The 13,931-nt window shown below is 37.1% G+C and overlaps 1 protein-coding gene across 5 annotated transcripts in view; it reads left to right on the forward strand.

Moving 5' to 3' along the window:
* UHRF1BP1L (UHRF1 binding protein 1-like) overlaps positions 1-13,931 on the forward strand; it is a 79,338-nt gene that overhangs the window by 19,301 nt on the left and 46,106 nt on the right. The window lies entirely within an intron of this gene.

Raw genomic sequence — 13,931 nt, forward strand, 5'->3', positions numbered from 1 at the left:
CAAAAGATGATACATGGCATAGTTCAGTCAATACAGTTCATTAAAGTTTCCTATGATTTACCAATTCTCTGTTGTTTTTTTTACATACCTGTTACTATCACAAGGGGGCAGTATTCACATCAACCACAGCTGAATATAAAAAGACCTATCAGCTTCCAGATTAAGTTCCCATGGTACAGATGTTTTTTTTCGCAGTAGTTGATGATTTTACAGTACATGATTTTACATTTACCCAGTAATTATAATTCATGAAGTGTCATTTTACCTCCAATACTGCTGCTTTCAACACAGTAGCTGCTTTCTACACAGTAGCTGCTCTCTACACATATGTGACTGGTCTGAATAAGTACATTATGGCGACAACCCTGTCACATACACCTGTATTTGTACGGGGTGTATGTGATGGGGTTGGTGCGATGATGTCATCACGCCGGGTACTCGTATGTGGGCGTATCTGCATGTGGGCAGACCCGCCTGGAGACGGATAGAGGAGCAGTGTCTCGGTTCCTAAGACCATCGAAAATATGTTTTCCGATGGTCTTAGACGACCCCTGTGAAAGGGTCGTTCGACCCCCAAAGGGGTTGCGACCCACAGTTTGAGAACCGATGGGATAAGTAGTGGTATCTTAGTGTGGTTTTTAATTTGCAGTTTCCTGTTGGTTGGTGATGTTGTACATCTGCCATTTTGTTGAAGGTCTTTTTAAATCTATTGTCTATTTTATTAATGGGTTGTCTTATTTTTGAGTTGTAAGACTTCTTTTTATATTGTAGATTCAAGTGCTTTTTCAAACAAGATTTATAAATATTTTCTCCTAGTCTGTGGTTTGTCCTTTAGTGATAGTGTCTGTTGATGGGCACAGTATTTCATTTTGATAAAGTATATTGTATTGATATTTTTCTTTTATTGTTCGCACATTTTTTTTTGTTATGTTAGAGAAATCTTGGCCAAGCTCAAGATTTTCAAGATTTTCTCCTATGTATTTTTTTTTCAGAAATTTTAGTTTTTAGAGTTCAGTCTGTGATCCATTTAGAGTTGATTTTTTGTTTTTGATGTGAGGTGTCACGGTTCCTCTTTATTTTCAACTTAAATTCTTTATTGTTTAAAGTATTACATATGCCTCCTTTTTCCTCCATTGACCTCTCCCCAACCCCCCTCCCCCCCCTTTTTTTTTTTTTAACATATGGCTATACAAATTGTTCCAACACAATTTATTGAAATACTACCTTTTTCTCATTGAATTGCTTTTGTGCCTTTGTTGAAAATTAGCTGACGATACGTTTGGGTCTGTTTTGGGACTCTATTTTGTTCCATTAACCATAAGTCTTAAAATTGGTTTTCTAAGGCACCCAGCTCTGTTCAGAGTTATTTTGATATACTAAGTCTTTTGCATTTTTGTATAAACTTTAGAATCATCTTGTCATTTCTACCCAAAAGCCTTCTTGGTGTTTTGCTTGGAATCTATAAATCATTTTTAGGGAGATTTGACATGTTAATATTAAGTTTTCTGATCTACCTATAGTTTTATTTTTCTATTTATTTATGTCTTGTTTAATTTCTCTCAGCAACATTTTGTTGTTTTCAGTATATAGGTGTTGTACACATTTTGTCAGACTTATCCCTAAAAATTTCATCCTTGTTAATGCTAATGTAAATGGTACTTTAACATTTCAGTTTTCAGTTGTTTGTTGCTAGGATATGGAAACACAGCTGATACTTTTATTACACTAACTTTTTATTGAGTAAAATTTATATTTTTTAAGTAATATTTTTATTTTAGAATACTTTTAGATTTACAGAAAAATTTTAAAGATAGTACACAGAGTTTTCATATACCATGCATCCCATCACCTCTATTACTAGCATTATTAATATGGTACATTTGTCACAGTTGTGAACCAGTATTTATAAATTATTATTAACTATACCCCATGCTTATTCATATTGTCATAGTTTTTTGCCCAGTGTCCTTTTTCTGCTCCAAGATTCCATTGTGAATACCATATTATATTTAGTCCTCATGTCTTTTTAGACTTCTACTGGCTATGACAGTTTCTCAGACCTTTCTTGCTTTTGATGACCTTGAGAGTTTTGCTTAGTATTAGATGTTTTGTTTAGTGTCTCTCAGTCAAGATTTGTCTATTTTTTTTTCATGATTAGAATGGGATTATGAATTTTTGGCAGGAAGACCACAGAGGTTAAGTGCATTTTTATTATGTCATATCAGTGGGACATAGTATCAACGTGTCTTAGTGTTGTTGATGTTGACCTTGATCACCTGACTGATGTCGTGTTTGTCAGGTTCTCCACTGTAAAGTTATTCTTTACCCCACTTTCATATTGTATGCTTTGGAAGGAAGTGCTATATGCAGCCCACACCGAAGGAGTGAGGAATTGTGCTCTATATCCCTGAATATCTAAATAAGTAATTTGGAAATTTTCTGCATGGGAGATTTATATGTTCTCTCCCATTTATTTGTTTATTTAATCATGTGTTTATATCTGTTTAGACGCATGTATACTTATTTTACAGTTTGGGTTATAATCCAATAATGTTTCATTTTGTTGCTCAAATTGTTCTAGCCTTCGCTTTTGGGAGATCTTTTATGTGGCTCCTGTGTCTCTTCAGTCTATTTTATTTTTTATACTGGTCTTATACCCTGTAACCTGCTGAACTCATTTATTAGTTCCAATAGCTTAAATATGTATACATATATATTTAATTGATTTCAAGAGGAAGTGAGAGGGAGAGATAGAAACATCAACGATGGGAGAGAATCATTGATCAACTGCCTCCTGCATGCCCCACACTGGGATGGAACCCGCAACCCGGGCATGTGCCCTGACAGGGAATCGAACCATGAAATCCTGTTTCATAGGTCTGTACTCAACTACTGAGCCAAGAAATTGAACCTACGACCCTTCAGTGTGAGGGGCCAACGCTCTAACCACTGGGCGACATCTGTCAGGGTTGTATTGTACTTATATATTATTTGTTAAACTGCGGGTCATAGCTTGCCTTGTGAAATTATTGTAGTAGGTTGTGATCACCATTTCAAAAGAATGAAATAGAATAGAAAATGTCAGACTGCATGAAACTATTTTGTGAAATTTTTTTCAATTATCTATGTGTATTAGATTGTAACAGTGTATTTCTTGACCTAGCTCATATTTTTAAATTTAAAAATAATTAATTCACTTTTGAGCCTGAAGATAATGAGGCATAAAGTAGGGCAAGAAAGCAGCTAGCCATAAGAGGAGGATGCCAGATTAAAGGAAATACAACTTGGTTGAAAAAAATGGTGTTGGGTAAGGGAGAAAATGAGACATGTGGGTTTCTTTAGAAAAGCCTTCTTTGTTTCTTCGTTTTGATTGGAGGGATTTTTATGGCTGCATGTTGAAGTCCCTGGACTGTGAAAGGGTGTAATTAGTTGCAGATTAATAACTTGATGTTCCTAGCCAAAGGACTTGGCAGGCTATCAGATTTTGGGGAGTGTCTCCAAGAACATCCTCTCTTGTATGACTTTAACATGTGGTTGTAAGGTACTTTTCTCTTCTTGAAATATTGTTTTGAATAAAATCAAGCAGAAGTTGTTAAATTTGCTTACGCAAAGATATTGCTTCTTGTAATATGTCTTCATATGCAATGAGAAATTTAATCCTTGTAGGGACCCACAGTTCAGAGATGCTTGCTAGTGCTTTCAATTACTTGTTCCTTTCAAGGGTGTTTGAATTAGGTCCAGTTGTGGAGAATGGAACATGATGGGGGAAGAATTTTTTTGGTACCTGTAAGTTCTAAAGTGTTGGTTCTGTGTTTTTCTCTCAAATGTATTCTTTTATTATTTGTGATCGCAATCCTAAGGTAATGCTTTAGTTTCAAATTTTGAAGCAAAGAATCTGATTAAACAGCCTAGAAGCCTTGTCAAACTCTAGATCAGCTGTAACCAAGGAAGTGTGTTAAACTGTCTTAGATTTGCAACTTTCCCTGTCTGTAGCCTTGCTTTGGGAAGATGAAATCACTTATAGCGGGCAGCCACCCTAAGAAGTGTTTGTTAATTAATAAGTTAATTTAATTTAATGATATTAAAAAATCAAATTATGAGGTTGAAATCATTTATTTTCTGGATAGTAGTGAAAATTAATTTTCTTTCTTTAAGGCAATAGTTCTTGGCCTTTTTGGTGTCCAAAAACCCTTTTGAAAATATAATAAAATATCCTGAATCCCTTGAATCCCATCCACGAACTTCAGATTAAGAGTGCCTACTTTAAAGGCCTGGGGTGGGGGCGGGGGCTGGCTAGAAGAAGCTAATGGGAGAAAAAAAAGGACATAATGTAATACATTCAACAATAAAAATTTAAAAAAATTAAAAATAAAACCATAGGCAAAATTACTATCTAAAAAAGTGCCTACTTTAAATTTTTTAATTAAACAATTTAAACATGCATTGTTAAATTCTCTAAAATCTAGTTGCTATAGCATGAAATGTCATAGAATAGAAATGATTATTTCTAATTACAACTATTATTTGAGAAAATATTATCAAGTGGCAGAGCTAATTCTTAAGTTTAGGAAAATAGTAGGTCTTGATATGAATCTCTAATGACATATACAATAATTGAATCCAAAAACAATTTCAGGATAAGGTAGATCAAGAAATTTATTATATGATGCAAAGAGGTAAGTGTGGAAGAACGTCAGATAAGGGTTGTTTTTATTTTTTTATTGATTTCAGAAAGAGGATGGGAGAGGTAGAGATAGAAACAGCTATGATGAGAGAGAAACACAGATCGGTTGCTTCCTGCACACTGCCTACTGGAGATTGAGCCCACTAGGCATGTATCCTGACCAGCAATCAAACCAGCAACCTCCTGGTGCATGGGATGATGCTCAATCCACTGAGTCACACTGGCCGGGCCATACTTAATGTTTGATAAAGTCAAAAAAAAATTTTTTTAAATATATCTTTATTGATCTCAGAGAGGAAGGGAGAGGGAGAGAGAGATAGAAACATCAATGATGAGAGAGAATCATTGATCGGCTGCCTCCTGCACACCCCCTACTTGGGATCAAGCCCACAACCTGGGCATATGCCCTTGGCCGGAATTGAACCTAGGACTCTTCAACCCGCAGGCTGACTCTCTATCCACTGAGCCAAACTGGCCAGGGCAAAGTCAAAATTTTTTAAAGAAAATTGTGATCACTAGTTATGTAATGTCTGTCCCTGTATTGTTGATATTCCTATTTAACCTGTATCTTAATATTAATAGTAGTTAACACTGAGTTTTCCTGTGTGTTAGGTACAGTTCCTAGCATTTTAAGTGTTCTAACTCAGTTAATGCTCAAAACAGCACCACGAGGCAGGTACTATTATTACCCCCATTTTACAGATCAGGAAACTGAGATATTGAGATGTTTAGTTAGTGGTATTTGTCTTCTTGCAGAGCTGGAATTCTTTCTTTTTTTCTTTTAAATCTTTATTGTTAAAAGTATTACATATGTCCCTTTTTCCCCCCCATTGACCCCTTCTAGTCCACTCCCACCCCCACCGCTGGAGAACTGGGTTTCTTGAGTATTCATGCATTTATGCTGTGCTCCCTTAAATTATGAACCTTGATTATGTGGATTTACTCTCTTGCTCAGGGGTCCTCAAACTACGGCCATATGCCATATGCAAATACAAATATTGTATTTGTTCCCGTTTTGTTTTTTTTTACTTCAAAATAAGATATGTGCAGTGTGCATAGGAATTTGTTCATAGTTTTTTTTTTTTAAACTATAGTCTGGCCCTCCAACGGTCTGAGGGACAGTGAACTGGCCCCCTGTTTAAAAAGTTTGAGGACCCCTGCTCTTGCTTTTGCCCTAAATGTTTATTAGCATAGCACTTAATTTATACTCTAATAATATGTATTGATTGTAAATTATATATATAAATCAAACCCATATATTTTTTATTTGCCTGAGAATTTTAGTTAGCTATTTTTATTGTTAATACTGAAAAAACCCCCAGTACATTTCTTTTATTATGTATAATTAAAGAAGGTTTTGGATAAAATGGAAGCATGTTTTCATATACTGCGTATGTTTTTAAGTTGTTACATTGTTTAAAATATGAGAAAGTTAACCAACAAAATGTATACATTCACATTGAAGTTTATTTTATATAATACTAATGTTAGACTCAGAGCCACGTTTATTTTAAAACCTCTTTGCATGCCATAATGTACATAGTAATAAAACTGTCGTGTGCATTCTGAATTTTTAAAATGTCAGTAAGAGTTGTGCCATTTTTATCTTTCTTATGTGGTATGACTTTCTTCTGTGCAGTTATAACGTTGACATATTTAGGTCAATCATCTTTCTCTTATCTTTGTTTTGAGCCTTTGTCAACATAACTACTTTGGTTTTCTATAGATTTCATGCTTCCATTCCCCACCCCCACCCCCATCTCCACCAAGTAAGTAGTTATTCAGAGTTTAATTAATTGACCTAAATTTCTACCATTTTTTAAAAGTTCACTTTAAAATGTTTATATACCTTTTTACAGCTTTAAATGATTCTTTAGTCAGCTGGAATGGTTTATTTAAGATATAATTTATTCTTTTTAGGATAAGGCCTAGTGTTATAACACTTCTCAGTTATAATGTTTAGAAGATTTGAAGTGGTTGTTTGCGGCAGCAGTCTCCGGTGTTTACCTATGCCGCCATCTTGGTCTCCCCTATTTTTATTGTTAATACTGAAAAAACCCCCAGTACATTTCTTTTATTATGTATAATTAAAGAAGGTTTTGGATAAAATGGAAGCATGTTTTCATATACTGCGTATGTTTTTAAGTTGTTACATTGTTTAAAATATGAGAAAGTTAACCAACAAAATGTATACATTCACATTGAAGTTTATTTTATATAATACTAATGTTAGAATCAGAGCCACGTTTATTTTAAAACCTCTTTGCATGCCATAATGTACATAGTAATAAAACTGTCGTGTGCATTCTGAATTTTTAAAATGTCAGTAAGAGTTGTGCCATTTTTATCTTTCTTATGTGGTATGACTTTCTTCTGTGCAGTTATAACGTTGACATATTTAGGTCAATCATCTTTCTCTTATCTTTGTTTTGAGCCTTTGTCAACATAACTACTTTGGTTTTCTATAGATTTCATGCTTCCATTCCCCACCCCCACCCCCATCTCCACCAAGTAAGTAGTTATTCAGAGTTTAATTAATTGACCTAAATTTCTACCATTTTTTAAAAGTTCACTTTAAAATGTTTATATACCTTTTTACAGCTTTAAATGATTCTTTAGTCAGCTGGAATGGTTTATTTAAGATATAATTTATTCTTTTTAGGATAAGGCCTAGTGTTATAACACTTCTCAGTTATAATGTTTAGAAGAGTAATACAGCTAGTTATCTGGGGAATTCAAGTGGCAATTTAGTCCAAAGAGCTGGCAGCAACACTTGGAAAAAGCATAGGTAGACACATTTCTCTTTTATGCCTTAATGCTCTTTTGTGTATATTATTCACTTTGTTTGCCTAGTATATACTTCATGAAAGACTGCTTTTTCTATATCAATCCTATATAATAAAAGGGTAATATGTAAATTGGCCATAACAGTAGAACGACTGGGAATGACTGGTCACTATGACACACACTGACCACCAGTGGGCAGATGCTCAATGCAGGAGCTGTCCCCTGGTGGTCAGTGCGATTCCACATGGGGGAGCTCTGCTCAGCCACAATCCAGGCTGATGGCTGCCAGCACAGCGGTGGTGGCGGGAGCCTCTCCCGCCTCCTCAGCAGCACTAAGGATGTCCGACTGCAGCTTAGGTCTGCTCCCTGCTGGTAAGTGGACATCCCCCAAGGGCTGCCAGAGGGATGTCTGACTGCCAGCTTGGGCCCGATCCCCCAGGGAACGGGCCTAAGCTAGCAGGTGGACATCCTCTGAGGGGTCCCAGACTGCAAGAGGACATAGGCCGGGCTGAGGGATTCTTCCCCCCCCAGTGCACAAATTTTTGTGCACCTGGCCTCTAGTTAAATTATAACACCTGTGGCTAAAGAACCATTCGCTACTTTCTGATTTTGGAAAAAGCATAATTATATTAATAAATGATTGGGAAACATTTGTGCCAGATTTAAACATAGGTGAATTAAAGTCTAGCATATGAGTAATAGAAGATAAATAATTTGATATATACATTGCCTACCCAATATAAGAAACCAGCTTTCTAATAGCTGTGGATGTGAGAGTTACCAATATATTTTCAGCTTTCTATTTAAAATGTTTTTTTTATTGTTTCTTTTTTTTAAATTCTTTGTTGTTTAAAGTATTACATATAGTATTACATATGTCTCCTTTTCCCCCCATTGACCTCTCCCTGGCCACCCCCACCCTTTTAAAATGTTTTTAATTAAAAAATATCTTACTATCAGGTGTTTTCAAAATTAGCTCTATAGCTCAGTCATTTAAAAATCCTGTTTGGATAAGCATGATTTTTCTTATATTGCTCCAGTTAAAACTAAAATCAGTGTGTTAATAATTTAAACTAAATAGAAAGAGGGAAGGAAAAAGAGAATTCAGTTGAAGATCTATTTTGTATCAGATGGTTTACATATTATCTTTAATCCTCACTAAAATATTTTGAGGTTAGTATTATTTTCCCCATTTTACAGATGAACAAATTGAGTTAGAGAGCTATCACAGTAAGTGGCTAAACTAAAATTCAAACCTTTTGTCTGACTTTAAGGCTCATGATCTTTGCAGATGTTATCTCTTTGTTATGACCTAATTAGAAGATAGAATTTCTTGCGAATTACATGTATTTTAATCTTTTCATCTTTCACTTTTACTCTTGCCAGGCCTGTCTTTTGGGGTTTTGGTTGAACTTTTGTCTTTATAATAGTGACATATGCTCCGTATATATTTTAAACAAACAGGAAGGTATAAAGAAGTAAACCTAAAATCTCGCCCACAACATAGGTACTTTTGGGATTTGAGATTTTATAATGAATTTTTACATAATTGAAATCACGGTATAATTTTGAATCTTGAATTTTCACCAGACATTATAATATAAGCATTTCTTTATAATATTGTCAAAATATAGTACTTGATATGTATATAACATAATGTATCAAAATTAAATGGTTTATTCCTTTTTGGACATTTAGTTGCTGTCATTTTTTTCTCTTTGTAAATATCATTGAGATGAACATTCTTGTACATAACCAGTCAATGTTGTGTTCATGAGTCATTTAGGTTAATTACTCTTTGTACATCTGTCCCTTTGTCTATCCTTCCTTCCTTTCTTTCTGTTTTCTCCTTGAGTGTGGTATAGTATTTTTGAAGTACAATTAGGTTCAGTTGTTTCAGTTGCTTTCAATTTTAGGTTTTTTTGTTTGTGTTTCAGTTTTAGTTTTCTCATTTTATTTTATTTTTTACATATGTAGAACATTAACATGCTTTCCAAAGTCAGAACTATTTAAAGCCAACCCCTTCTCTTTTATACTTTATCTGCTGTCTCCTGATCCAGGATTGTCTGTCCTTCTGGTACCATCAAGAGTAGCTTTCTTTTCCTGCATGATTGTCATCAGCATATACGCCCGCTGACTTCTCACTTGAAAACCAAACCAAACCTGGTTTCTCTCCTTTCTCATTGGCCCTTCTTCTTAATCTCCTTCATTGGTTTCTTATACATTGCCTTGGCTTCTTAATGATCCCTGGCCACAGTCTTTGAGCCATTTCATTTTCCATCTCCATCTTGCAACCATGAATACCATCTATAACACTGGTGATTACAAAATTTCTATCTGTAGTTACTGAATGAGATTTGTATATCTAACTACTAACCTTTATAAAGCCTAAATTCTAATCCTGAATTTCGATTTATTTCTACCTCTTTACCCCAATAAATGGCAATATTATTCTTCCATTTACTTAGACCAAAAACCTTGGAGTCATCCTTGAATTCAGTCTATATTAGCGGTTCTCAACCTGTGGGTCGCGACCCCTTTGGGAGGTGAACGACCCTTTCACAGGGGTCGCCTAAGACCATCGGAAAACACATATATAATTACATATTGTTTTTGTGATTAATCACTATGCTTTAATTATGTTCAATTTGTAACAATGAAAATACATCCTGCATATCAGATATTTACATTACGATTCATAACAGTAGCAAAATTACAGTTATGAAGTAGCAACAAAAATAAGTTTATGGTTGGGGGTCACCACAACATGAGGAACTGTATTAAAGGGTCGCGGCATGAGGAAGGTTGAGAACCACTGCAAAAAAAAAATTCATAACAGTAGCAAAATTACAGTTATGAAGTAGCAATGAAAATTAATTTTATGTTGGGGGTCACCACAACATGAGGAACTGTATTAAAGGGTCGCCGCATTAGGAAGGTTGAGAACCACTGGTCTATATAATCAAGTTCTGTTGGCTTTATCTTCAGAATATATCTAAACTTCTCACCACTTCCTACTTGACCCAAGGCAGTAGCTTCTTTTAACTGGATTGTTGCAGTAGCTTCCTGTTTGGGCTCCCTGTTTCTGCCCATGTCTTCCTGTTATATCTTTTCAGTGGAGTGATTCTTCAAAAATGAAAGTCTCCTGTTCTAGTTAAAACCATCTCTAGTCACTCTCATTTTTACTCAGAGCAAAAGCCAGAGTCTTTAGAGTGGCTTAAAAGATCCTGCATGATCTAGCCCCTGTTATTTCTCTAACCTTATTTCCTTTTACTCTTGCCCTTGTTCATGTCCTCCAGTCACATTGGCCTTCTTGTTGTTCCTTAGACATGCTAAGCTTGTTTCCACCTCAAGTTTTTGTCCTTGCTTTGCCTCTGCCTGGGGCATTATTTGCATAGCTAGCACCTTCCTTCAGCTCTTTGCCCAAATGTCAAATTTTCAATGAGGCTTTTCCTGCCCACCCTTAAAAAAATTAAAAGGTCCTCTGTTTATACCTCCTATATTACTATTTTGCTTTATTTATTATCTCCATATATATCAGAACCTGGCTTACTATATATTTAATTTATTTTTAGTTCTCTGTATTTTTTTAATTCTCCCCCCTTCCTGCTCCCATTAAGCTCCATGAATACAGAGATTTTTTATCTTGTTAATTGTTAAAATTCCCAGTGCCTATTAAATTATAGGAACAGTAAGACCTCACTTAATGTTGTCAACAGGTTCTTGGAACTGTGGCAAAAGAATGTATAATGAAACCAATTTTTCATAGGTTAATGAATATAAACAAGACTTAAGTTCCTGTGGTGTCTCATCAATGTTCTAACAGAATGACATTATTTGAGAACCTGCTGTATCAATTAAAATTAATTAAATGAATGAGTTAATGAACAAAATGGTCAGGGCCTTGGATAATTGGTCTCCTCTTTGTCCTTCTAGATTTATCTTCTACTGTCCTGTCCTTCTTGCTACATTCCAGACGCTGATCTTTTGTTTGTTCTATTTTATACCACGTTCCCTCCGGCCTCAGAACTTTTAGATGCTTTATTTCCTCTGCTTGGAATACTCTTTCTTGCCCTGCCACCTTCTTTTCCTTCTGTAGTTGGTGTCTACTACTCATCCTTTAGATGTCAACTCAAAATTTCTTGTTTTAAAGAAGCTCTGGATTAAGACTCCCTACTATATGCTCTCTCAGTCATACTATTTGATCTTCCATCTTTCCAACTAAACTGAAACCTGCACAAAAGTAGGGACCTTGAGTGTTCTGCTTGCCACTGTATGTGTATGAATAGTGAATCCTCAATTAGTTCTTATTGCATGTTCCCTTCTAGCTCTAATGTCCTGCCTTAAGGAAGTGGTAGGTCATTTCTGTATAATTAGGAATGGTGGGCTATCAGGAAACTTCATAGTATTAAACTAAACATGATTGATAGTTAAGTATTATAACCCAGCATTATTGGTCAAATATGGGTTAGATATGAACTTTGTATTTCTCAGTTGACATTCCATGAGAAGATATGAATAGAAATAAAATATGGCTCAAGAATTCTGGTTTAGCATAAATTGAGACGCATGTGCATATCCTATATAATAAAAGCCTAATATGCTGTGTCTGGTTGTCCAGTTGGCCGTTCAACCAATCAAAGTGCTATATGCTGATGATATGCTCAGGCCGCTCAACTGCTTGCTATGATGTGCACTGACCACCAGGGAGCAGATAGTTGACTGGTCGACCAGTCACTATGATGTGCACTGACCAGCAGGGGGCAGACTCTCCGACCGGTAGGTTAGCTTACTGCTGGGGTCCAGCCGATCGGGACTGAGGACAGGCCAGACACACCCTGGAGACCTTCCAATGGTCCTTCCCTGGCTGGCCGGCCAACCTCTGTCCCTCCCCTGCACCAATCATGCACCGGTGGGGTCCCTCGGCCTTGCCTGTGCCCTCTCGCAATCTGGGACCCCTCGGGGGATGTCAGAGAGCCAGTTTTGGCCTGAAGGTGGAACGACTGGTTGCTTTGCCACACACTGACCACCAGGGGGCAGACACTCAATGCAGGAGCTGCCCCCTGGTGGTCAGTGCCCTCCCACAGCGGGGAGCTGCTCAGCTAGAAGCCAGGCTCATGGCTGACAAGTGTAGCGGCGGTGGCAGGAGCCTCTCCCACCTCCATGGCAGCGCTAAAGATGTCCGACTGATGGCTTAGGCCCGCTATAGGGAGCAGGCCTAAGCTGTCAGTTGGACATCTCCCAAGGGCTCCCAGACTGCGAGAGGGTGCAGGCTGGTGGAGAGGACTGATCCCCTGCACCCTCCCCCCCTCGTGCACAATTTTCTTGCACCGGGTCTCTAGTTGATTGATATTCTTGTTGATGTGTAGGGCATGTGAAAACCTGGTACATTTTGCTACTTTATTTAATTTAAGGAAAAGGTAAAAGACTAGCTAGTAACTCTTGTTAGCCAGTAAATTTTGTATGTAGTTTCACTTTAAAAAAGTAATTGCTATGTGAAATTAGCAATTTTATATATTTTAGAGTTGCTTTAAGCATTAAAGTAATGTATATGAAAGTACTTTAAAATGTGTGAAATTTATTGTTATTACTGTTATTATCATTTATTTGGGCCATTAGGAAAATAAGTTATGCATTATGTTTATTCATGTAAAAAGTGGGGATAAAAGTAGTATTGACCCTAATGGGTAATTTTGGGAGTTAGATGAGGTAGTAGTGCATGCTAACAAAGAGCCTGGTGTACAGTAAACTCGAGTCTCACATAGAGAACACCAACATCGTTTGCTAAATAGAGTTGCGTAAGTCCCTACCTCAGAGACCTTTTAGAACAAAATAGCCTATGTAATCCTATCTAATAAAAGAAAAAAAGGGTAATTAACCGTACCTCCGCTACACTTCCCATTGGCTAATCAGCAAGATATGCAAATTAACTGCCAACAAAGATGGGGGCCAGCAGCCACACAACTGAAGCGAGCAGGAGGCTTTCTTGCTCCAGTGATGGAGGAAGCCAAAGTTCCCCGCCTGCCGCGGCCAGCTCTAAGCTCCGAAAGCAACAGCCCCAAAAGCAACAAAGTTTCAATTATAGAAGCCAAACAAACCGCAGATACCTGCTTTCAGCCAGCCGCGGCTTCAGAGCTGGAGCGAGCAGGGCGGCAACAAAGTTTCAATTATAGAAGTTAAATAAATCCCAGAATAAAAAAACAACAACATAGAAAAAAAGGAGAGGCTGGGAGCTTTAGTTGCCGGCCAGCCTGAAAATGGCCCTCAACCCCTCACCCAGACTGGCCAGGCACCCTAGTGGGGACCCCCACCCTGAAGGGGGTGTGACCAGCTGCAAACAGCCATCAGCCCCTCACCCACGCTGGTCAGGCACCCCAACGGGATTCACCCCCTGATCCGGAACCCCCTCCAAGGCAAACCAGCCGGTCCCCACCCATGCACCAGGCCTCTATCCTATATA

Source organism: Myotis brandtii, unplaced genomic scaffold, assembly GCF_000412655.1.
Source record: "Myotis brandtii unplaced genomic scaffold, ASM41265v1 scaffold708, whole genome shotgun sequence".
In the NCBI taxonomy this organism is placed as follows: Eukaryota; Metazoa; Chordata; class Mammalia; order Chiroptera; family Vespertilionidae; genus Myotis; species Myotis brandtii.